Genomic DNA, 25,343 nt, shown 5'->3' with positions numbered 1-25,343 from the left:
ACGGGATTAACTAAGAACCTAAATCCCTGTTCAAACTTCCTACCTTCTCTGATTTATTGAACATACCTAAGATTTTGGCAATCTAGGAAGAAAACAGAGATAGCTAAAGAGGCCTAAATTACAAAGAAAATTATATTCCAAAAGTTCATCTTAGCCTGCCATTAGGAATACCGAATACACTGTTCTATTAGGATGAGTAAATGAAAGTTATTACATTATTAAGATCAATAGGTAATAGCAATTTTTATCATGTTAAACAACTTTGTGTAAAGCAATCAATGAACATTAAAACCCTACTTATTGTCTTCTGAAGTTTACTTGATCTTTGATTTTTATAGAAACATTTACCAAGTTACCAGCAAAGGAATACTGTTATGTATCAATTTCTGTTAGTAGGTCAAATATGTACTTTCACATTTCAAAATAGCCTGAATATGTCATTTAAAAATTATAAAATATTGTACACTTTTTATATCCTGAGTCACTTCCTCATTTTTAAGGCAACTAGTTCTTTTAAAAAACATGCCATTATGAATGGTTGCACAGTGACTTCTGCATGTTTTTCTCCATGAAATGAAGTTATGATCTCATATGATAGAAACCTAGCATCAGAGAAGAGCCATTTATTTATCCAGATTAAACTTCTTTCACTCCTGTAACTGGAGCACCGGTGAGTGACAAGGACAACATCAGAAAACCAAATGGAGATGTTGAATAATTAACGAGCATAATGCCTCAAATACACTGCTGATTATTATTATTATTGTAACATCATCAAGCACTTCACCACAGTTTCCTAAGCAGCTACCACCTGCTAGGTGCTTTGCAAGCATCATTCCCATCTTTTATAATGCAGGGATTATTAGTGCCAGTTTAAACAAGGAGAGGAGTTAGGGGACTCATCTAAGGCTACGGAATCTCCATAACAGCTGTGCTTCTAATAAAAGTCTCTCTTTGTTCTGCCCCAAACTGCCTGTTCTTAGAAAAAGGTCATTGAAAGGGACTATCAACCTGCTAATACCCATTCACTAAAGAGTCGAAAGTGATTTTTATGTGAGGCGTTGTAGTGAGACTTCATGTGTCAGCTTTGAGCTTAGGTGGGAGGTCTGCTGGGAGGACCAGTCACCAGCAGATGCACTAGTGACATCTAGTAACAGCGGCAGCAGCAGCCACCTCCACAGAAGAGGTGACATGACCACCAGGGCACTGGGACCATACTTCAGCTTCATGTCCTTAACCACTTACTTTTTCCTCTAAGTATTTCAGCTATTTTGAAGTCTGATCATAGATGGCATTTCTCTCCAAATCATAATGTAAAAATCATCCTTAATTTGACAGTAATTGAGCTACATCATTTCTTTACATGTCTGATCAAAATACAGCTTTGAAAGTCTACAGACAATTCAAAATTTAGGGAGTATTTAGAGACGCCTATTAATGTATTACATAATCATCAACTGAAGAAAAATATTAATCTTTAAGATCCCTGTTGAGCATGGGGAACTATAATTCTTGGGATTATTTTGTGTAAACAAGCCCAAATCCTTATGTTACATAAAAGCTAATGTCTGCTCAGAAGATCTGAATAAATTTACAACCTCTGCTTTTGACTTAAATGCTATAAACATCTCTGTTGTTCCTGAAAACAAAGGCTGTTTCTGCATAGTTTTTCAAACAGAGAAACTGAAGTTAAAGTACTATGAAAATATTTACTGGATAAAACAAATGCCAAGATCAAAAATGTTAAGACAATGAGTGGATATTTATTATCCCCACTAATCCTTTTGTATTTCAAAGTTTATTTATTTTTACTCAGCTCTTCTATGCTCTCTCATCAGCTATTACAGCATAGTAATTTTAAATTCATAAAAGATGATGCAGAGTTAATAATATCATGAGCTTTAAAATAATATTCAAGTAGTACTAAAAAGGATGGAAATCCATTTGTTATCTGAATATACTCTTTGGATGAACCAGTAAAAAGGATAATCTAATGTTGGAGTTTTGACTCCTCATGATCTGGCCAGTGAGGCTTGGCATACAGAACAGAGATTTAATTTCAAAATGCCAGTGATGAATAGTTTTAAAATAACAACTTAATAAGTCAAATAGTCATGCTCTCTTCAGTGTATTTTAATACTAAATGTACAGATTTTACAATATTCTGACTTCCTAGCACTGCTAAATTCTTGTGAGGCAGTATCTGAAGTTAAGGCACGGACCAGTGTCTCCATGGCTTATTTGATGAAGACATCCTTATAGTTATTTCTCAGTGAAGGTAGTTTATGACGATTTCTAGGGGACTGTTAACAGGAATTTCTGATTGAATGCAGCTGGGACCTGAGAATACCAAAATGAGAAAGTACTAAAAACCTAGATTATTGTCTTTACGGTGTTCATTTTTGTTTTTAATTTGTAACTTTATATTTGGAGTACATGTTGTATTAGTTTCAGGTGTATAGCAAAGTGATTCAGTTCTACATATACATGTATCTATTCTTATTCAAATTATTTTCCCATATAGGCTGTTATATAATATTAAGCAGAGTTCTCTGTGTATACAGTAGATCCTTGTTGATTACCCATTTTAGACATTTATTTATTTTTGGTTACCCATTCTAAATATAGCACTGTGTGCATGTGAGTCTCAAACTCCTAATTACCCGCTCCCTGCAACCTTTTCCAGCTGGTAAATTCTCTAGTCTCTAAGTCTGTTTCTGTTTTGAAAGTAAGCTCATCTGTAAATTTTTTTTTTGGTAACATTTTTTGACAGATCAGGCATGAGAAATATAAAGAAGGGAAGCCCCGTGGTGCCCTTAGCTGGTTTAGGAAATGAGGAGGAACTGATCAAGAGAAAGAAATAAACACAGGAAGAATTTAGTTTGGTAAAGGTTGATTTTGGGCCATAAGTTCGCAAAGAGTTGGACACGACCGAGTGACTGAACTGACTGGTTTGGGGGCTTCCCAGGTGGCACTAGTGGTAAAGAATCCACCTGCCAATGCAGAAGATGCCAGGGAGACTCAGGTTTGATCACTGGGTTAGGAAGATCCTCTGGAGTAGGAAGTGATAACCCACTCCAATATTCTTGCCTGGAAAATTCCATGGACAAAGGAGCCTGGCAGACTACAGTCCATTGGGTTGCAGAGTTGGACACAACTTAGCAAATGACTGAAAGGTTGATTTTAAGGTGGATACAGGGCATGGAGGTAGGGAAATCTGGTGGGTGGTTAAACTTAGGAATTAACATCTTAGCGGAAAGGTTGAAAGTACTGAGCAAGATCAGGATATGCAAACATTTTCTGTAACAGGCCAGAGAATAAATATTTCAGGCTTTGAGGGCCTTAGGATCTATCCCAACTACTCACTTTTGTGACTGCAGCAGAAAAGCAACCATACCATAGCAATAGCTAAAGAATGAGTGTGCCTATGTTCCAATAAAACTTTATTTATAAAAACAGGTGCCAGATGTATTTGGCTGCACGACACAGCTCACCAGGCCCTGAGTTTGATGACCAACAAAGTCCTAGGAAGGGATAAGCTCACTCAGGAAGAACATAAGTAAGGCAAAGTAGTATGACATGAAATCTGAAAACATGGCACTCTTCATTTCTGTTGAGTCCAGTAAGGATACAGACAAGGCTTGTAGTCAAATGAAAGTGAAAGTGTTAGTCGACCAGTTGAGTCTGACTCTTTGTGACACCATGGACTGTAGTCTGCCAGGCTTCTCTGTCCATAAGATTTCCCAGGTAAGAATACTAGATTGGGTTGTCATTTCCTACTCCAGGAGATCTTCTTGAGCCAGGAATCAAACCCAGGAATCCCACACCGTGGGCAGATTCTTTACCATCTGAGCCACAAGAGGAGCCCAGAACTGCTCCAGTTCATACTAACTGTATGTGAAACTGGGCAAGTTATTTAACCTTTGAGTTTAGTCTCCTTGAAGGCAAAATGAGGATGATGATAATGATAATAACAGCTAAAAACAGGCATGGTGCTAAAGAATACCTTAATATTTATAAACAATCCTCAGAATTAAGTACTGGGTTGGCCAAAAAGCTTGTTTGGGTTTTTCTGTACGATGTTATCTCTCCCTTTAACGTGGGGACTGAAACACAGAAAGACTGAACAACACACCTTCGTGACTCAGCATGTAAGTGGTGGGAGAGGTCTGGTTCCAGCACAGGCAGCTGGCCCTAGACTCCCACTCTTAATCTGACACAAATCACAAAAAGTCATGATGAGGATTAGATAAAAGTGAAGCCTTTTATCATTGTGCTTGGTGTGTAGAAAGAACCTAGTAAGTGTTGGTCATTATTATTATTATAATCCAGAGTGAGGTAAATAGACTAAGGACACAATGTTAGGACCAAACTGAAGCCAGGACAGGCTCTAAGGGGCAGGCTAGGCCTGAGGTTTAGTCTCTAGGAAAGCTGAGGCACTGGGAACTCCTGCAGGCAGTGTAGCTTGACCAATCAGAAAAAATCGCTGTAGCCCCCCGCCCGCCCCAGACCTGAGCCAATCCGGATAGGGATACGAGGTTTAAAGTCCCGTGAGCGTGCGCGCACATGCACGCGCTTACGGTTTAACCAATCAGCTATGCTGTTACAAGAACAAAGAACCATCTGTATAAAAGTAGATGTGATTCAGAGCTTGGGGCTCTCATCAAGACTCCACTGCGCTGGATGAGACTTGAGCCCTAGCTAGCAATAAACCCCTTCATGCTTTTGCATTGTTGTGGACGGCTTATTCTCTCAGTTTTGGGGACTCGGACTCTGGGCACAACAATAAAGATGACTTCAATAAAGTCAGTCTTGTCTAAGACATTTACTTTCACTAAATTTCTAACACCAACTTTAAAAAGGCCCTCAAATCAACTCCATTGCCAATTTTCAAGCTGCCTTTCCCTTTAGGAAAAGACGTTGGGAAAGAAAATCATATCATCCTTTATTACCACTTGCCTGGCATCTTTGTTTTCGGTTTTTACCAAGTGTTCCCAGTCAAGTTTGGTTTATTCTTAGTGTTCATACACAGAAAGTTCCAGAAGGATAGTTTCTTTTCCTTGTGTTCCAACCTGCTGTAAGGATCTATAGGTCCCTATTTTGGGTTCATGGTAGATTATGTTTTAACAAGCATTTAATTTTGCCAGGAATTAATGAGCCCCACAAAGACACTTTTGACCAACCAACTCCTATTTATACATTAAGGTCCAGCTCAAATTCTCCCTCCTCTGCAGAATTCCCTGTTCCCTTATGCTCCATTTCTCCTGGCAAGTTTCTGACATCTCTCTTAGGGCAGTAACCACAGTCAACAGTTTATTTGGTACCTTTTGCTGGAACAGGTATTCCTTGACTGATGGTATTAGTTAGTTTTACTTCTTTTCTTGATATATGGAATAAAGGTTAGCATAGGAATTTACACATATAAAAGCAAGGAGTACAAGAAAAGTCATTAATCCCCAAAGAAAAAGGAATGTAAGTCATAAGTAAAACTAATGGACTTTCCATATTCTAATTTAACAGTGATACTATATTTTCAAACATTTTTTAAGCATCACATTGTTTAAGCATCACAGGAAATACACCTAATTATTATTTAAATTTATTTAACTATCAATTGTTGCTGAAATGGAATTAAGATCAGTTTTTAAATTTTCCAGGGGCTTCCCTGATAGCTCAGTTGGTGAAGAATCCACCTGCAATGCAGGAGACCCCAGTTTGATTCCTGGGTCAGAAGGGTCTGCTAGAGAATGGATAGGCTACCCACACCAGTATTCTTGGGCTTCCCTTGTGGCTCAGCTGATAAAGAATCCACCTGCAATACGGGAGACCTGGGTTCGATCCCTGGGTTGGGAGGATCCCCTAGAGAAGGGAAAGGCTACCCACTCCAGTATTCTGGCCTGGAGAATTCCGGGGACTGTATAGCCCATGGGGTCACAGAGAGTCAGACACAACTAAGCCACTTTCACTTTCAGTTTTCCAAAAGAACCTTGAGATGAATTACCCCTACCCATGAAGTCGATAAAGTTTTTACATACTAAAGAGAAACCAAGGAAGGAAGAGCAAGAGAAAATACAATGGTGTTATATCAGGGCAAACAGCATTTGTAACATTTAAAAATGCTTATTTCTATAATAAAGTTATATATGGTTATATAAGATATTAAGTATTTAATAACTGTCAACATCTTAAATATATACTTTCTTGCAAAATAAATAAATAAATAAATAGTTTCTGTTTAAGCACAGCCCAGCAAAATATTCAAACATGTCTTGGGTGATATGTTAATGCCAGGGATTAAAGAACTAGTATTTATAAGACAAAAAATTAAGCATGGCCCCTACTTGGAAAGTATGAGTCAGGTTTGTTTTGCTTCAACCTGGGCCCATGAGGATAGATCTCAAAGGGTCCTGGAGCAACCTCGGAGGTTCTGTACACAACTTGCAATTACATGCAAAGCTCTCTGTGCCTGTGTCCCTCTTCAGAGAACTCATCTAGAACTGTCATGAAATTCCTGAATAAGTCTATTACCTCCCTTGCCAGGATCTGCAGACAAGACTCCCTGAAGCACATTTATCTTACTTAAAAAGTTCTTTTTTATTAACTTCCTACTGTTGAAAAGAACAGAAGACTAGATTATTGGTCAAATTAAGTGAGTAAACATGTGTTTCTGCCCCAGCTCACTGACATTAGATCTAAACTCAAAATTTTGTCCATTAGTGAGAAGCCAAGTTTTTCTCCATTAACGCATGAAAACTTAACCTTAACTTAAAAATTTTAAATAGTTCAGTGTTTTCAGGGATCTGAGGTGTCTGTTTATAAAGCTTGCAGACAAAAATCAATAAATACTGCAAGAGCTGAGCAGTTCTGAAATGCTTGAATATTAATTGGCATGCTTTATTTTCTAATGAATCTGCGGAGTTAACTCTATTTAATGGGCTTCACAGGTGGCACTAGTGGTAAACAATCTGCCTGCCAATGCAGGAGACATGGGTTCAATCCCTGGGTTGGGAAGATCCCCTGGAGGAGGGCATGGCATGGCAAACCACTCCAGCATTCTCGCGGAGAATCCCATGGACAGAGGAGTCTGGTGGGCTACAGTCCATAGGATTGCAAAGAGTCAGACACAACTGAACAACTTAGCATGCACACACTATTCCATCCATAGGCTATAATCCATCTCTTATAAATGAAAGATGTTTCAGTATCTCTTGGGAGAGAAACCTATTCTTTCCAACCTATTCTTTCCAGAACAAAATACATTTCTCTCAAGGATTAGATTTGAGAGATTGTATAGCATTTACAAAAGGCTTTTTCCAATATCCTCCTGCTAATTTAATTTTCTGCCTTTTTCCTTGTTGATAGCTGGGACCAATTTGGAATACCTTTTCCATATTATTGAAAATCAGTGGGCAGTAATGTCATTAATGCTTTCAGGCCACTAATGTACAAGAGGTTATTACTTCAAAGTACAAAAGATGATCGAAAATGAGTTGACCTTCCTAAAGTAAGAATTAAGTAGCCAAGGCCTGAAATTCAAAAGCTGCTTTCTGTTTTCCTGAAACTGTCCAATAAGCTTATCCTTACTAACCACAGAACCAACATTTCTTTGCTTAACTTGACATAAGGGACCATAACATTATATTCAGGCTCTATAGTAGCTTCGCTGCTCCCTGAAAGAATAGTATGATTCATACCCATTTCAATTTCTATCTGTTTTGCATAAATGAAGCAGGCTTGTAGAAAAGACTGATTCATTATCATGTAAAATACAGCCATTAGGAGAAAATGTAGTAACCACATTCTGAGACATAACAAGATCAGACTCTCAGGCTTCTGGACTGAGCTGGGGAATGAGATGTGGAGTGTTTCTAAAAAAAGAAACTCTTCCTTCTGAAAGAGGTATTCACAGTGGTAAATTAAAGGAATTTTACAGTTCCTTAAAAAATGGAAGCCACAACAGGCCATTCCTTAAGTCCACCATCAAAGCAGAACATTCTATCCAACTGACCCTTAGTGTTAGTACCGGTGTAATCCAACTGACCCTTAGTGTTAGTACAGGTGTAGAGGCAAGTCATAAAACTTGTATCTGTTTTATCTGTTTTGTTTCTCTTTCAGAATCTTCTTTTCTCCCCCAACATTTACCAATTCATGAAAGGATATGTCAAAGGATGGGCTTCCCCAGTGGCTCCACAGTAAAGAATCCTTCTGCAATGCTGGAGCTGCGTGTTTGATCCCTGAGTCAAGAAGATCCCCTGGAGGAAGGCATGGCAACCCACTCCAGTATTCTTGCCTGGAGAATCCTGTGGGCAGCATAGCCTGGCGGGCAATTGACCATGGGGTTGCAAACAGTTGGACACAACTGAAGAGACTTAGCACACACTCACACATGTTAAAGGATACATATAAACAGCCAGACAAAAACGTACATAAGGTGAGATCTGGGAGAGGCCCACATGCAGGAATTTCTGTGCTCAATCTTAAAGCCCTCCATTATTAGTATTTTTTTTATTAACTGAAGAATAGCTGTTTTATAGCATTGTGTTAGTTTCACATGCACAGCAAAGTGATTCAATTATACGTACATACACACACACACACACATATATATACTTTTTCAGATTCTTTTCCATTATAGGTTATTACAAGATATTGAATATCATTCCCTGTGCTTTACAGTCCATGCTGTTTATCTGTTTTATGTAACTATCTTGTGGTTGGAATATTAACAGGAACCACTTGACTCAAGTGCCTATCATGGTAACAGTCAATGCGCTATCATTGTCCCTGCCTATCAGATGCTACCACCAGGAAGGAACAGCTGGGTAATGACAGAAATGTAAAGTGTTAAGTGCCACAGACTCCACAGCAAGGGGAAGAGACAGGAAGGCCTGATTCCTGCAGTGATAAAGACATAGCCTCAGGGATGGAAAGAGGAGATGATCCATAGAAGAAAACAGGCGAATGGGAAGAAACTTTAAGTGCTTATACAATGCCGGGCATTGCTCTAGGCACTGAGGATACAATGTGAACGAACCAGACATGTCTCAGCTGACCTCCCCATAGGTGAAGACTCACGACAGACCAATTAACACTAGAGTATCAGGCAGGGAAAGTAAATTTTTTTTTAATTAAAAAAATTTTTCTCAAGGTTTAAATTTTTTATTTTTTAAAAATTAATTTATTTACTTTAATTGGAGGCTAATTACTTTTAAAAGGTAAATGAAGGAGGAAGGACAGAGTGTTATGAGGGATTCCTGAGCCCTGGCTGCCTGCTGCTGCTGCTGCTGCTGCTGCTAAGTCGCTTCAGTCGTGTCCAACTCTGTGCGACCCCATAGACGGCAGCCCATCAGGCGCCCCCGTCCCTGGGATTCTCCAGGCAAGAACACTGGGGTGGGTTGCCATTTCCTTCTCCAATGCATGAGAGGGAAAAGTGAAAGTGAAGTCGCTCAGTCGTGTCTGACTCTTTCTGACCCCATGGACTGCAGCCTACCAGGCTCCTCCATCCATGGGATTTTCCCGGCAAGAGTACTAGAGTGGGTTGCCATTGCCTTCTCCACTGGCTGCCTGAGGAAGTCCTTTTTGAGGAAGGAACATTTAAGTTGAGATCTGAATACAAGAAGGAACTATCCTCTCTCTTCCTGTAACCTATATAAACTGTCTTTGATGGGAAAAGGGTGTCAAATGGCAAACTGAAGAGCTGTGATCTTGTCTTGTAATTCAGGGGTTTTCACCACTTTTCTGTGTATGTTCGAGGCACATTTTCAAATATCATAATATGTATTAGAGTATATGAGGGATTATAAAATAAAGCAATTTGAAATCAGTCAACAGGAGTTCAATCCTGTCACTCACAGCAATTCCACTAACAGTGCCTCAGGTGTCTATGAAAACACCCCTTTTCCCCATGGTCATCCTGAGGATGCAATTTTGAGCTGGTATTTGCAGCCCACACCACACTCTTATACACCCAGGAGGCAAACTCGTCTCCAATGAGAGGAGATCCTTCTATAGCAGACACTCAAGATGCAGAGATATTACTTTCCCGACTAAGGTCCGTCTAGTCAAGACTATGGTTTTTCCTGTGGTCATGTATAGATGTGAGAGTTGGATTGTGAAGAAGGCTGAGCGCCAAAGAATTGATGCTTTTGAACTGTGGTGTTGGAAAAGACTCTTGAGAGTTCCTTGGACTGCAAAAAGATCCAACCAGTCCATTCTGAAGGAGATCAGCCCTGGGATTTCTTTGGAAGGAATGATGCTAAAGCTGAAGCTCCAGTACTTTGGCCTCCTCAGGCAAAGAGTTGACTCATTGGAAAAGACTCTGATGCTGGGAGGGATTGGGGGCAGGAGGAGAAGGGGACGACGGAGGATGAGATGGCTGGATGGCATCACTGACTCAATGGACGTGAGTCTGAGTGAACTCCAGGAGTTGGTGATGGACAGGAAGGCCTGGCGTGCTGCGATTCATGGGGTTGCAAAGAGTCAGACACGACTGAGCAACTGAACTGAACTGAACTGAAAAGTTAAACTTCCATTATCCTCTGCGAACATACTTGTTTAGTTTCATAATTGCCTAATAATACCTGTAACTGTATATACATATTTTATAAACTATCCATACTCAAATGTGGAAAAATAAATTTTATTAAAAAAATTTAAAACTCTTTATTGAATTTGTTATAATATTGCTTCTGTTTTATGCTTTAGTTTTATGGTCATGAGGCATGTGGGATCTTAGCCCCCACCGCCAACCAGGGATCAAACCCATACCCTTTACACTGGAAGGCAAAGTCTTAACCACTGGACCACCAGGGAAATCCCTGGAAAAATAAATTTTAGATACTAACATTGGACGGCACGCCTTTGCACTTTGGGTCATTTGCTGGACAATGGCAGATGATCGTGGTCATGAAATGGCAAAGCCTGGCTTGCCACTCTTGAGTGTCTACATTTTCTGGCTGTCCCATAGGAAATATTCATTTTCACAGAATCCTCGATTTTTTGGTTCTTCCCCTACATGATGTTACAGGAAAAGTTTTATTTATTTTATTCCCCCTCCTACTCTGTTCTGCGGCTCTTTATAGCTAAAACCATCAGAAAATGGCCAGCAGAACAGCTTGCCTGAAGTCTACAGGGAATGAGTGAAGCACATGCAGAGAAGGAGGAACCCTAGTACTACCTGGTGACACAGCAAAATTATGAGAAACTATGCCTGGTGGCTCAGAGGTTAAAGCGTCCGCCTCCAATGCGGGAGACCCGCATCGATCCCTGGGTCGGGAAGATCCCCTGGAGAAGGAAATGGCAATCCACTCCAGTATTCTTGCCTGGAGAATCCCATGGAAGGAGAAGCCTAGTAGGTTACAGTCCATGGGGTCACAAAGAGTCTGACATGACTGAGCGACTTCACCTTCACCTTCACCACACTTGACCTCAGAGGCCTACCATTCAAAATTACCATGCGTTAACTACTTGGATGTAGGGCCCTCTTGCGATGATGTCACTCCTTTAATGATTGGGGTTGATTTGGTGAGAGGTGTGTTAGTTGTTCAGCTGTGTCTTGACTCTTTGCGATCCTATGAACTATAGCCCACCATGCTCCTTTGTCAATAGAATTCTCCGGGCAAGAATACTGGAGTGCGTAGCTATTCCCTTCTCCAGGGGATCTTCCCGACCCAGGAATCAAACCCTGGTCTTCTGCATTGCAGGCAGATTCTTTACCATCTGAGCCACCAGAGAAGCCCTTGTGGGGAACTGGGGTCCCAGGAACCACAGGTCTGGCCAGAGCCCCTATCTGTTCTCAGGAGCAGGTGCTGGGGACCTCAGATTCTGAACTCAAAGTACATCCATGATGGCTCAGAAATTTCCAAGGAAATCATGACTACTGATAACAGCTCAGCATGTGAACTCTTTTCACAGAAAACCACAGTATTTTCACACTGGAAGAAACTTTATCCTTCATGAAAAAATAATCCTCACTACACCTGTCCCTTTTTTGGTCTTTCATTTCTTCTTTCCTTCTTTTTTTTTTTTTTTAATATCAACTAGTTATTTTAAAAGGAAAAAAAAGAGTCCTGATATACAGAAAACAATGGAAGTCAAATAAATGCCTGCCAATTTCACGCACCTTCACTCACTCACCTTTATTTAAATGAAAAATTCAAAACAAAATAAATAAAAACATTCCTAGAGAAGTTCTGGAACTTACCTGGGGTCACACAGAAGCCAGGAGTAAATAATGACAGCAGTGTCTAGGTCATCTGATTTACCAACCAAGTTCTACCTTGTTGAGATCACATACCTAATAGAAAACTGATATTTACAAGTCTAGATGGGGACAGTCTAGTGATTAGATGCAATTTTAACCACTAAAAAGTCAGTTAAGGTTGGGGAAACCATTTGAAACATATTTTAAGTTAAAAAAATTCTAATAGTAATTTTTATATATTAAAAACTTCTAAAAAGAAAACAGAACACACACACAAAGTGAATACTGTCAGGATATATTCACATGCCAAAAAGTAAATATAGTGACAAAAAGTGAATACTCTTAGAATGTATTCTATACCATGAAGCCAAATGACAGTGTTATGATCAGCAGGGCCAGCACAGCTTTTGAGAGTAAGTCAACAGATTGGTATCAAAAAGGGACCAATGCTGAAGGTTGGTTCTATCCAGTCTGATGCTATACAGTTGACCCTTGAACAATGTGGGGGTAGGGGTGCAAATCTGTGCATAATTTATAGTGGGCCCTCTGTAACCACCCATGGTTCTTCTTCCATGGATTCAACCAACTGTGACTCATTTAGTACTTACTATATATAGTATTCACTATCAGAAAAAATCCACGTATAAGTGAACCTGCACAGTTCAAACCCACGTTATTCAAGGGTTAACTGTACTTCATTTGGACAGTGGTCTAGAAAACAGAAGAATGAAACTTAACTAGAGGCTGAAATTCTCCTTTTATACTTGGAAGCACAGCAAATGCACTCTCTCAAGCTTATGAAGTAACCCTCCAGCATCATTGATTTTTGAGTCTTACAAAAGCTCTTCGTATTGTGCCTGCATCACAGATTTACACTGCCATAACTCCTGTCAGACATCATCTTGGCTTTATGAATAAATAAAACGATGCTCTAGGGAAACATTGATTTAAGAAGAAAAATCAATACCCATCTAGCATGTGACAGACCTGAGCATTAAGGCTACTTATCCCTCAAGTACAATACTAAATGGAAAACCATACTTTTTGCTTCCTAAGTAAAAGCTGGGTGAAGGTGTATGAAATTGGAAGGCAAATGATTGCCTTCCACAGCCCTCTTTCAGGAATCAGGATTCCTCTTTCCTTTTCAAGGTAGTTAGCCAATACTTCCAAAATAAAAGAGGAAGGGAAAGATTAAAAAGAGGTTGACAAACCAATACTGGCAAAATCTTGGTAATGTGTGAATTTATAGAGTGAGTATATAAGAACTCGCTGTATTATTCATTCTCTCATGGATGTAAAATTTTGCATAATAAGAATTTGAAAAGTATGCATCCCTGCCTGGAAAAAACTCTGTTTAAGGCTAATATCAACCAAGATGTTGACAATGGTTCTTTCTAGGGTACAGCCTCATAGGAAAGCTTTTTTCTTTCTTTGGAATTTCATATTTTCCAACTTTCTATACTGAATATGTATACTGCTTTTATAGTTCAGAAGATACTCACATAATAAATACAAGGCAGGATAGCAAAAAAGAGAAAAAAAAACAGGATTAATTAATTGACTGCAAAGTATTTTGTTGACTACTGAGCTAGAGACAGCTAAGATACACATTGTAATGCTTATTTACATCAACTCTTTTATAACTGCTCTCAGACATTTTTTCAGAGTGCAAGGAGGTCGCTATTAAAATTGGTTTGAAAAATAAAGCAAACACTGTACACTGAAATTAACCTCATCTTTGCGAGTCAGAGTTCACATGGGAGACAACACCTGGCTAAAGTCATCATTTCCTCAGTTCTGAAATCACCTTACAACCTAAGCCTATTTTCACAGTGGAGACAGCTGTTGAGAGTTCTGACAGGCCTGCGGTAACCTTTGATTACAAAGCCACTCCAGAGGCCAAGGCTTTTGCTTTGTTTCTCGAATTGGTTGGAATTAAAAATGAATCCCATTATGTTTCCCGAGCTCCTCAAAGACACAATCCATTGCTAACTGTGTTAACTGCAGCCTTGTTGTTTTGGGATTAGGGCTCCTGTCCCAGCGGACAGTTACTGATGCTGTTCTCCCAGCTTATCTTTCTCATGAGTGGAAAGAACAACTCTGGTGATCTGACACACACTTCCAAGACACGGGCACACGAGAAGCCTGAAAATGGGTCAGGGTAATTTAATTTCTGAATCCCAAATTCAACCATTATACAAGTAACTACTATCCTCACCTAGATTGGTGAATGCACTGACTGAATCTACTCTCTAAGTGGAAATGACTACACAGTTGCAAGTTTCAGGATACGCAGCCAGCATTTCAGTTCTGACAGCCTTGGCCCCTCTCTTGCTTGGCTCATCAGTTTTGTCTGACTCTTTGCGACCCCATGAACTGTAGCCCCCCAGGCTCCTCTGTCCATGGCATTTCCCAGGCAAGAATACTGGAGTGAGTTGCCTTTTCCTTCTCCAGGGGATCTTCCTGACACAGGGATTAAACCCAGGTCTCCTGTATTGCAGGTAAATTCTTTACTATCTGAGCCACCAGGGAAGCCCACAAAAAAGGGAAAGGGGCTGTAAATTGGTTTGGGCAGCTCTTCTTTAATCCATAGATACTAACAGTCTAACAGAAAAACAAAACATTGTTGAGAAAAATGTCTGTACATAGAGAATAAGCACAGCTTGAGATTCCTTTTTACAAACACTACCTTCCTTTTTTGGGATTCCCCAGTGTCTCAGTGGGTAAAGAATCTGCCTGCAATGTAGGAAACACAGGAGACGTGGGTTCAATTCCTGGGTTGGGAAGATCCCCTGGAGAAGGGAATGGCAACCCACTGCAGTATTCTTGCCTGGAGAATCCCATGGACAAAGGAACCTACCGGGCTATAGTCCAAAGAGTTGGACACGACTAAGTGACTACACACACACCTTCCTTTTTGTTACAGTGTCAGAGTTACACTCATTTAAATTAGAGCGTCCACTGAGTGTTACTATGTGCAAGGCATCTATTAAATGCTATAGATACAAAAATAATATCTGAATCTTACCCTCAAGGTTAGTGTCCATAGGCGGGTCAGATATATTAATGGATAATTAAGTATAGTCTGACCAGAGATACAGCTAAAGAATCATGGGAACCCAGTTCACATGAGGAAATCGTGGGAGTGGGAGAGGCTTCTCAGAGGAGATGGAAATTGACGTGGACTTTGAAGGATGCATGGTGATTTTTCAAGAAAAACTGAGCAAGGGCATTATCAGGAGTGAGACCAGCACGTGCAAAGCCTGAAAGGACAGGATGTGTTGAGAAGCACAGACAGCAAAGCAGGGGAAGGCAGGCAGTGTGCTAGAGGGCTGCGCAGGACTGACAGTGGAGGTACACACCAAGATACCTGGGTCTATTCTCAAGGTTACAAGGGCCCACAGAAGTCACTGAACAAGAAATCACACTATAAAGTGGGGAGCAGGGTACCTAGAGTGGGGACAATCTGTTGAAAGACAGCTATACTAGTGAGCTCCAGCAATAGACTGGCATGGAGTTGATGAGAACCAGAACTGATGTAGTGACAGTGGGAGGCAGAGGCTAGCTAGACCGGAAGGATATTTACAATTAACATTTGTGACAGCTGGCAATTAATATTTGACCTCACCAAGCGCCACTGTTTGGGGAACTTTTCATACGTTCTCTTAAATCCGGGATCCAGTGTGGACTGAATGCAAAGAGTGAAGCAGTGTCAGGATGGAGATTGCTGGCTTGAGTTACCAGGTCAACAGTGATGCCTTTAATTAAAATACTGATTCCAGGAGAAGGTATCAGTTGTGAGTAGCAGACAAGTGAGGAAGTTTGAAAACTGCTTGGGATATACAAATGATGATAACCAAAAGCTGGGGTCAAGACTTTGGCAGAGAGCAAACTGCAAATTCCAGATCAATTTTTTAAAAAAAAGGCAGAAAAATATCCCCACAGTAAGACTGAAGCAATCTACCACCTATCAAAAAAAAAGAAAAAAAGAAGTCAATACAATGCTTTCTAAAAACTTAAGAGGACTGTGTGATTCTTCCTCAGAAACATCTGAGCCCTATTCTAAAATATATAGATTCTTGAGTTAAATCTTTAATGCCCCCTAATTAGAAAATGCTCTATAATTCAGGCCCACAAATAAAATGTGTAAGGCAAGCAGCTCTAGCGAAAATGGAAGTACATTAGAGAAAACAATATATAATCCCTGCTTCGAGATTCTTGTCAAATGCTAGGAGATCAGAGGAAGGCATTTTTGGAGCACGGATAATCGAAGCTCCTAATGCACTGACTCTTAAGTTGAACTTAACCAACAAAAGGCAGGCTGTTTTCCAGGATCTGCAGTTATATTTAGAAAGATCTCCGAGGGGAACCCCAATGACCCTGAAATAGCACCCTGCTCTCCTAAGAGGAAAGGGTTCCTCTAGCAAAAGAAAGAGCTTCTCAGCAAGTTAAAGGAAAGATTTGATTGAAAGACAGTGGCCTATTTTACAAGATTGCTTCTGTGAAGAGATTCAGACCAGATGTACTCTTTCCTTTCTGGCCCATAAGAGGAATTGGATAATGATGTATAATGGACAGAGGTCAGTTAGGTCACAGTGCTTGAGGTTTGTAAATCTTTTAAATGGGTGGGCAGAGCACTTCAAAGTCCAGGATTCATTAGAAAAGCAGATAACCACGCAGCAAGCTAATTGCTAACATCAAATAGAGAATGCCTTTGTGTTAAATTGCTTGTTTAGGCTAGCTGATTTTTTTCTGGTTTCAGTTCTGTTCATAGATGACCTGAAGTCATTAAAGAATTTTTACACAACTTTATTATCAGCACTAAATGAGATGACCAATACTATTGATAATAATAACAGTAAAACACAGTCCAATATATATTTTGTGGCTGGTATTGGTGGTGATGGTGAGCACTGTTTGGGACTGGAAACTCATCAAGCTATTCGATTATAGTCTCCATCTCAAAGATGAACACAGAACGTGAATGAGGTTAGGCACTTTGCCTAATTTCACATAGACATAAAAAGGGAGAACCAAGCTCATGTCCATCACTGACCAAAGGGAAACACCATGTTGTAGGAAGCATGGTGGGTGGTGTCTTAGAGGCTAGGGCAGAAGCCCCACGGTGCTAACTTCAAAACTGAATTAGCAAATACCCTTGAGGTTTTTCAGTTTCAAAGCTGTGTGTCTCCAGTCCCACATCTCAGAGTACCCAAATACACCCTTGATGCCTGTACAAAGTTAAACTGTAAGCAAGCATGGATAAACAGTGTAGATTAAACCAGAAAAACGAATACCTCACAATCACTCTCTCCCAGCTGTGAAGTTGCATTCAACTGTTGAAATAAGAGAATGACCTCGGGGTTTTCTGGAAAGGAAACACAACAGGAAACAATTTCAAAACTCTGAACTGGATGAAACTGCAGTAATAAAGGGCTTCCCAGATGGCTCTAGGGGTAAAGAACCTGCCTGTCAATGCAGGAGACACAAGAGACGAGAGTTTGATCCCTGGGCTGGGAAGGACCCTGGAGAAGGGCATGGCAACCCACTCTAGTATTCTTGCCTAGAGAATCCGATGAATATGCACGCAGGCTACTTACGTGTTCACTGCTCAAACCAGGCCAACTTCTCATTGTTTTCTGTCATATTCACTCTTTGGGCTTCCCTGGTGGCTCAGATGGTAAAGAATCTGCCTGCAATGTGGGAGGCCTGGGTTCAGTCCCTGGGTTGGGAAGATCCCCTGGAGGAGGGCATGGCTAACCCACTCCAGTATTCTTGCCTGCAGAATCTGCATGGACAGAGGAGCCTGGCAGGCTATATTGTCCATGGAGTCGCAAAGAGTCAGAAAGTGTCAGAGTCAGTGTCTCAAAGAGTCAGTAGTGTCGCAAAGAGACATTACTAAGCGACTGAGCACATCACAATGAAGAGTAAGATGATGATCTTTTTCATTTGCTTATTAAAGTTCTGAGCAATAAAGAAAGTAACTAAAATAATTACTTAACCTCTAGTAAGGTAAAAAAGGAGTACGTCAAGGCTGTATATTTTCACCCTGCTCATTTAACTTATATGCAGAGTACATCATGAGAAACGCTGGGCTGGAAGAAGCATAAGCTGGAATCAAGATTGCTGAGAAATATCAATAACCTCAGATATGCAGATGACACCACCCTTATGGCAGAAAGTGAAGAGGAACTAAAAAGCCTCTTGATGAAAGTGAAAGTGGAGAGTGAAAAAGTTGGCTTAAAGCTCAACATTCAGAAAACGAAGATCATGGCATCTGGTCCCATCACTTCATGGGAAATAGATGGGGAAACAGTGGAAACAGTGGCAGACTTTATTTTTGGGGCTCCAAAATCACTGCAGATGGTGACTGCAGCCATGAAATTAAAAGATGCTTACCCCTTGGAAGAAAAGTTATGACCAACCTAGACAGCATATTCAAAAGCAGAGATATTTGTCAACAAAGGTCTGTCTAGTTAAGGCTATGGTTTTTCCAATGGTCATGTATGGATGTGAGAGTTGGACTGTGAAGAAGGCTGAGCGCCAAAGAATTGATGCTTTTGAACTGTGGTGTTGGAGAAGACTCTTGAGAGTCCCTTGGATTGCAAGGAAATCCAACCAGTCCATCCTAAAGGAGATCAGCCCTGGGTGTCCTTTGGAAGGAATGATGCTAAAGCTGAAACTCCAAAAGTCTGGCCACCTCATGCGAAGAGTTGATTCACTGGAAAAGACTCTCATGCTCGGAGGGATTGGGGGCAGGAGGAGAAGGGGACGACAGAGGATGAGGTGGCTGGATGGCATCACTGACTCGATGGACGTGAGTCTGAGTGAACTCTGGGAGTTGGTGATGGACAGGGAGGCTTGGCGTGCTGCGATTCATGGGGTCGCAGAGAGTCGGACACGACTGAGCAACTGAACTGAACTGAACTGAAGGTAGAAAATAACGCTGAAAAACAAAAGCTAAAACTTGCTCTGCCAATATTCACAGATCTATGTATTATCACAAATTTTATACCAGTCGGAAAGTAAAAATGATTGCATTAATCACATGTGCTGTCAATGATTACTAATTATGCCCATGCTTTATGTCTTACTCATAACTCCATTCCATCTCTTCTCACAGACACTAAGGGTAACTATGGTTTAGCACTTCGAATCACAAACATGTGTACCTTTCAGGATGCAAGGTACTTAGAGATTAAAACAAAAACAAAAATGGTTTCATGCCTCAAGAAGATGACAGTCTTATCAGAATAAAGACATATTTTATCTGGAACAGACTGGAACAAAAGTCTGTCTGTCTGTGCGCTCAGTTGTGCAGTCATGTCTGACTCTTTGTGACGCCACGGACTGTAGCCTGCCAGGTTCCTCTGTCCATGAGATTTCCCAGGCAAAAACACTGGAGTGGGTTGCCATTTCCTTCTCCAGGGGATCTTCCCCAACTGCATAGAACTGTGTGATAATTGTTATAATAGATTTAGCCATACTATTTTATATCTTAATCTTGAAACATGCCATATTTTTGTTAGCATGGTTTCCTATGGTTAAGATAAATCTGTATCACTTAGAAAGATCACTTCCTCCAAGAGGATGTGTGATTCAAGTTTGAGGAACATAATCACAAATTTAATATTCTGTTTTTGTAGACTGAGGATCTTAGAAGGTATCTTAAACTATTAGGCGGAAGTAAAAAGCACTGAGTGAAAAAAATGATCCAATAACTAGATTGAATAGTCTTAGAAAAAGTACCCACTGAGGTAAACCAATGTGATATTTTTTTCCTTTTTGATAAGAGTTTAAAAGAGAACAGAAAGAGCTATTTCTTAGAAAGAAATGAAATGCAAAGCAATTCGAGAAAGAGCAAAGGGAAATAGTGAGCAAGGTGGTGGTCCCTCCATGGCCTGCCAACTCAGACTATCCAGAGGTCAGCAAGACAGGAGGTCCCCAGCCCCCATCCCATGTCCTAGGGCCCCTGACCATGTGAGCTAAGAGCCCCCTGGCTGAAGCTGCAAGAGAAAGGTGCAGCAGAAGATGAGGGAGAGTGTCTGATTAGGAGGAAAAGGGTAAAAGATCACATTGGCAAAGGGTTTGCTTTCAACATAGAAAAGCAATGGAAATTCTCTCCTCTTTGCCCTTCTGTGGGGAATTCCCCATTCTCAAGCACTACGCAAAGACAGCTCAGCAAAGCTATGAGCTCTGGAAGGTTTCCACACCAGCCACACCATTGTTTATAAAACCACGAAGCTGCATTTCAAGCTCTAAACAACTGCAACAGAAACAAGGGTTTGGGATAAAGCACCTGTTCTTAAGTAGAGCAATAACTACTTTGAGTTAAATACTGATAGTTGTTCAGTTGCTCAGTCATGTCCGACTCTTTGCGACCCCATGGACTGCAGCACGCCAGGCTTCCCTGTCCTTCGCCATCTCCAGAAGCTTACTCAAACTCATGTCCATTGAGTCGGTGAAGCCATCCAACTATTTCATCCTCTGTCATCTCCTTCTCCTCCTGCCTTCAATCTTTGCCAGCATCAGGGTCTTTTCTAATGAGTCTAACACTGATAGACCTCTATGTTATACAAAAGCAAAGAGGCTCAGTTCAGGAAACCAAGTAACCAACACATAAGACACAGAGAGACACAAGTAATAAAAAGTATGTACAGGCTGAAGTGTGTAAAAGCATGAAAGTGTCAGTTGCTCAGTCATGTTTGACGCCCTGGGACCCTATGGACTATAGCCCACCAGGCTTCTCAGTCCATGGGATTCTCCAGGCAAGAATACTGGAGTGGGTTGCCATTCCCTTCTCCAAGGGGATCTTCCTGACCCAGGGATGGAACTTGGGTATCCTGCATTGGAGGTGGATTCCTTACCATCAGCCCTAAGGAAAGTGGGCATTTGGCCTGAGGAACTGTTGTTAAGTGCTAACAGGTTACAGCTCTTTGTCCATGTCCCACATGAAGATAAGAAGCCCCACAGCCCAGAGCAGGTGGTGGGTTAAATCCTGACTTAACTACTGACCTCTTTGAAAGCAATTAAAGAGAAAAGGAAGGACAGGAATTTCTGGAAAGAATTTAATGCTAGTCATTTTCCCTCCTGATCCCACAAGGGTTTGGAAAGCTCAATGATTTCTATTACATTCAGGACAGTCAGGTGAAAAAGGGTCCCAAAACAGGTAGCCATGTCAATTCAAATGATCCATAGTGAGTGGATGGCATTACCAACTCAATGAACATGAACTTGAGCAAACTCTTGGAGACAGTGAAGGACAGGGAAACAACTGAGCAACTGAACAACAACAGAGTGGCTTTATGAACACATATGTTGGTATGTAGTTTTTACTAACTGGCTTTTTCTGATTCTGTTCTAGTTTAACCACATGTTCCTGGTGGCTGAGATGGTAAAGAATCTGCCTGCAATGTGGGAGACCTGGGTTGGATCCCTGGGTCATGAAGATCCCCTGGAGGAGGGCATGGCAATCCACTCCAGTACTCTTGCCTGCAGAATCCCACAGGCAGAGGAGCCTGGCAGGCTACAGCCCATGGGGTCGCAGAGTCGGATACGACTGAGCAACTAACTAACACTTTGACTTCCACTCTAGCATCTGTTGAGATATCCAAAGGGAGTTGTCATGTGCTGGCCACTATTCCAGGTGGAGTTTCAATACTGATGGAGACACACAATTCCCAGCCCTCTGGGGCTTTCTGGTGCAGGCGGGAGACAAACCAGCCTTCTGATGAAACAGTTATAATAATCACTGAGGAAAATAACAGAAGCCAGTTTGGGGCCGAGTGCTGCCCTGGGGAAGGCACTACTTTAAGTAGGGAGTTGAGAAAGACCTCAGGGGGTAAAATATGCTAGGCAGAGCCCTGAAGGTGGTGGGAGGGGCTGGGTGAGGGAGTAGGAGGGGCTGGGACTGGGTGGGGGCTGGGAGGGGAAGTGGGCGTGGCTGGGGGCTGGGTGGGGCTGGGAGGCTGGGGGTGGTGCTGCAGGATAGGCTAGAGGTTGAAGGGCGATCAGGGGCCAACCGTGGACATTGCCACTCCCTGGAGAGTGGTGGGGAGGCACGTCAGAGAGGGGCTGGTCACACTAGGCCCCGAAGTGGCCACAATGATGCACGATGAATCGGAGCATGCTCAGTGCTTCCTCCCATGGCTGCTGCAGAGAAGGCCTGGGCCAGTGACCCACACGCAAACATGCAGATCCAGCGGAGGAAACTGGAGGAAGTTCTTGTCTAAGTCATGATACAAAGAAGAGAAGTGGAGGCAGGGATATTAGCTGACACTAAGGGTGGGGAAGGAAGTAGTGGAGGTCTGACAAGAGAGCAGGGAGGAGGAAGAAGTCCTCCAGGAGAGGGAAAGAGTAAACCAACAAGGAAGAAGGGCCTACGGGGATGAAAGTGAGACCTACTCACACAGCAGTGTATGTTTCTTCAGCCACAGTACAGCACAGGTGAAGCCGCGGAGGAGGTAGAGAGTTATGCCGTTGAGATTAGTAGGACACGTGGATTGCAGGTGTGGGTGGAGTGCAAGAGTGGCTGGAGTTAAGGTACAAGAGCGGGGTTAAATGGAAAGAGGTGGTGACCAAGAATGGAATGTGGGTAGAGAGAGTGGGTCAAACCCTTGCTACTCAAAATATGGGCTTGCCAGGTGGCGCTAGTGGTAAAGAACCTGCCAGCCAATGCAGGTGACACAAGAGACTTGGGTTCGATCCCTGGGTCAGGAAGATCCCCTGGAGGAGGGCATGGCAACCCACTCCAGTATTCTTGCCTGGAGAATCCTATGGACAGAGGAGCCTGGTGAGCTACAGTCCATGGGGTCACAAAGAGTAAGACACAATTGAAGCGACTTATCACGCATTCACGCACTCAAAGTGTAGTCCCCGGCCTCGCATCGCCAACCATACCTGTGGCTTGTGTGAAATGCAGAATCTCACACCTACTGAATTAGAATCTACATTTGAACAGGTGAGCCACGTGCACACTGAATTTGGGGAAGAACTGGCTTCCGTTTGTGCCAAGCTGGTCTCAACCTCCACTTGCCCAGAAGCCACAGGCACCCTATAAAAAGTGTTACTGAATGGGTTTCTGAGCTGAGGGACTTTCCTGGGGCTCTGCTTCCCCTCTTCCACCTTAAATGGCTCATTTTGGCTTCCTGCGTTTCCATTCAGCTGCCTCTTGCCCTTGCTTGGTCCTGCCTTTCAGTCTTACAATATACAGTTGGCAGGCTTTGGATTCCATTTATGGAAGCATGGGGCCCTTGGAGCACCTCACCCGCATTCCCACCCTGTCTGCAGCAAATGGCATCAGCTCACTTCCTGAGACCAAGTTCCAGACACCCCTCCCCCTCTGCTCTCAATTAGCTTTGAGGGGCAACCACCTACTCAGTGCCCTCGACCTGGCCTGCACAGCTCCCGGTGCCCACAAAGGTCTATTACCAGGCACTAATGCAAAATACATAGTGTTGCCACTGTGGCTTCTTAAAGGCTTAGCTTCTGGCTCTAATAATTACTCAGAGTTTTTATGTCTTCTTAATCTGAGCAGACTGCCTTCACTCTTTTAGTTAATTTTACAAAACGAGGGAAACAACAGCTGTATGTGACATAACTGAATGAAAGATGAAGTTGAGCCTAATTAATGCAGGCTTTGCTTCAATAACAGCTTTATTCCTAATAAACAGAGTGTGACATTCTCATTAACCTAGATACAAACTCCCACACTAATACTCACTCATGAAATAATATGAAAATGCTGAATTTAGAATCTCTGCTCTCTTTCAAGACTCAGATGATTTCAGATGCTGTCATTTGTAATAGTTTTATTATGATTACTAAAAATTACCAGTTACAAGGCTTCCTATTAATATTTGCAGGCCCCGTGCTGCACATTCCATACACCCTCATCTCATGGGATCTCCTGGGAATTCCATGGAATCTGTTCTATTGTTATGCTGATTCTACAGATGGGGAAACGGAGGTTTGGAAAAGGTAAGTGACACAGCCAGTGAGTGGTGAAGCCAAGTTTCAAGCAAGGGTACCTGACTCCAGAGGCACACCTCACTCAGATCATTTTGGATAACACACAGCTGTCACCTAGCACTGTGGCCAGATTCCTAAGCACATACATGCATGCATGAGTGCTAAGCCACTTCAGTCGTGTCTGACTCTTTGTGACCCTATGGACCATAGTAGCCTGCCAGGCTCCTCTGTCCATAGGATTCTACTGTAGTGGGTTACCGTGCTTTCCTCCAGGGGATCCTCCCGACCCAGGATCGAACCCACGTCTCTTCTGTCTCCTGCATTGGCAAGCGGATTCTTTACCACTAGCGCCACCCGGGAAGCCCAAGCACATACATAGTCATCACTAAATATTATATTACCCGAATCAAGAAAGGATAAACCAATAAGCCAACCGTCTCTAATCCCATGATGACTAATATCGGACACAGGCATCCTTGGTGAGATGTGACCATTTTCTAGCTCTGTGATAATTCTTTCAGCCGTTTCTCTGCTAGAAGAAATCAATGAAAGGGATGAATCTGAAATCACTCTGTTAAACTGTGATAAGTTATAACAAACCTGCTCAGCACCATGGGGACCTGAATGCAATCTCCAGTGGGTGGGTGGCCCATCAGTAACAAAATTTGTTCTGCTGTCAGGAGAGAATGCTGGCAATGGCCGCTCGTTGGATCCCTTTCTCCACCAAGGCAGCCAAGACCTTGGGTGAGTTTAGCACATGTACAGAAGAAATAGAATGGAATCTAAGCCTTCCTGTGTGAGTTAATTACCACGAGACTCTGGACACATCAGAAGCAACCACGATTCAGAGATAACAATGTCTGATCCTGCCTCTTTTGCTTCCCAAGACTATGTGAGAATGACTTGATGGGCTTAAGGCCCGTAGGTAGAAAGACCTGAGGTTAATGAAACTGTGTCCACATGCTTAGTGTTGAGCAACACAAAATCAGGCCAAGACACACTTACAGGGTAATTAGGGTTAGGCATATGAGGCTCATAGAATATTGCTTTCAATGTTACTGAAGCTAAAAATAAATAAAACAACAACAATAAGAAACCTTACAAAGGGACCCTCCCCTTCCCCAGCCACCATCTGAAAAACAGAAACTCTTTTTCTTAAAATAAAAATTAC

The 25,343-nt window shown here is 41.9% G+C and overlaps 1 protein-coding gene across 2 annotated transcripts in view; it reads right to left on the bottom strand.

Annotated features, from left to right (window-relative positions):
* PAG1 (phosphoprotein membrane anchor with glycosphingolipid microdomains 1) overlaps positions 1 to 25,343 on the bottom strand; it is a 159,177-nt gene that overhangs the window by 90,136 nt on the left and 43,698 nt on the right. The window contains exon 2 of one of the 2 annotated variants that reach the window (XM_005689126.3): positions 17,500 to 17,570. The exons of the other annotated variant lie outside the window; for it this stretch is intronic. The gene's annotated coding sequence lies outside the window, so the exon portion shown is untranslated. The remainder of the gene's footprint in view (positions 1 to 17,499; positions 17,571 to 25,343) is intronic. 2 annotated transcript variants of the gene reach the window in all.

The sequence above is a fragment of the Capra hircus genome, chromosome 14, assembly GCF_001704415.2.
Source record: "Capra hircus breed San Clemente chromosome 14, ASM170441v1, whole genome shotgun sequence".
Classification (NCBI taxonomy): domain Eukaryota; kingdom Metazoa; phylum Chordata; class Mammalia; order Artiodactyla; family Bovidae; genus Capra; species Capra hircus.
This window is presented reverse-complemented; position numbering and strand designations above follow the sequence as displayed.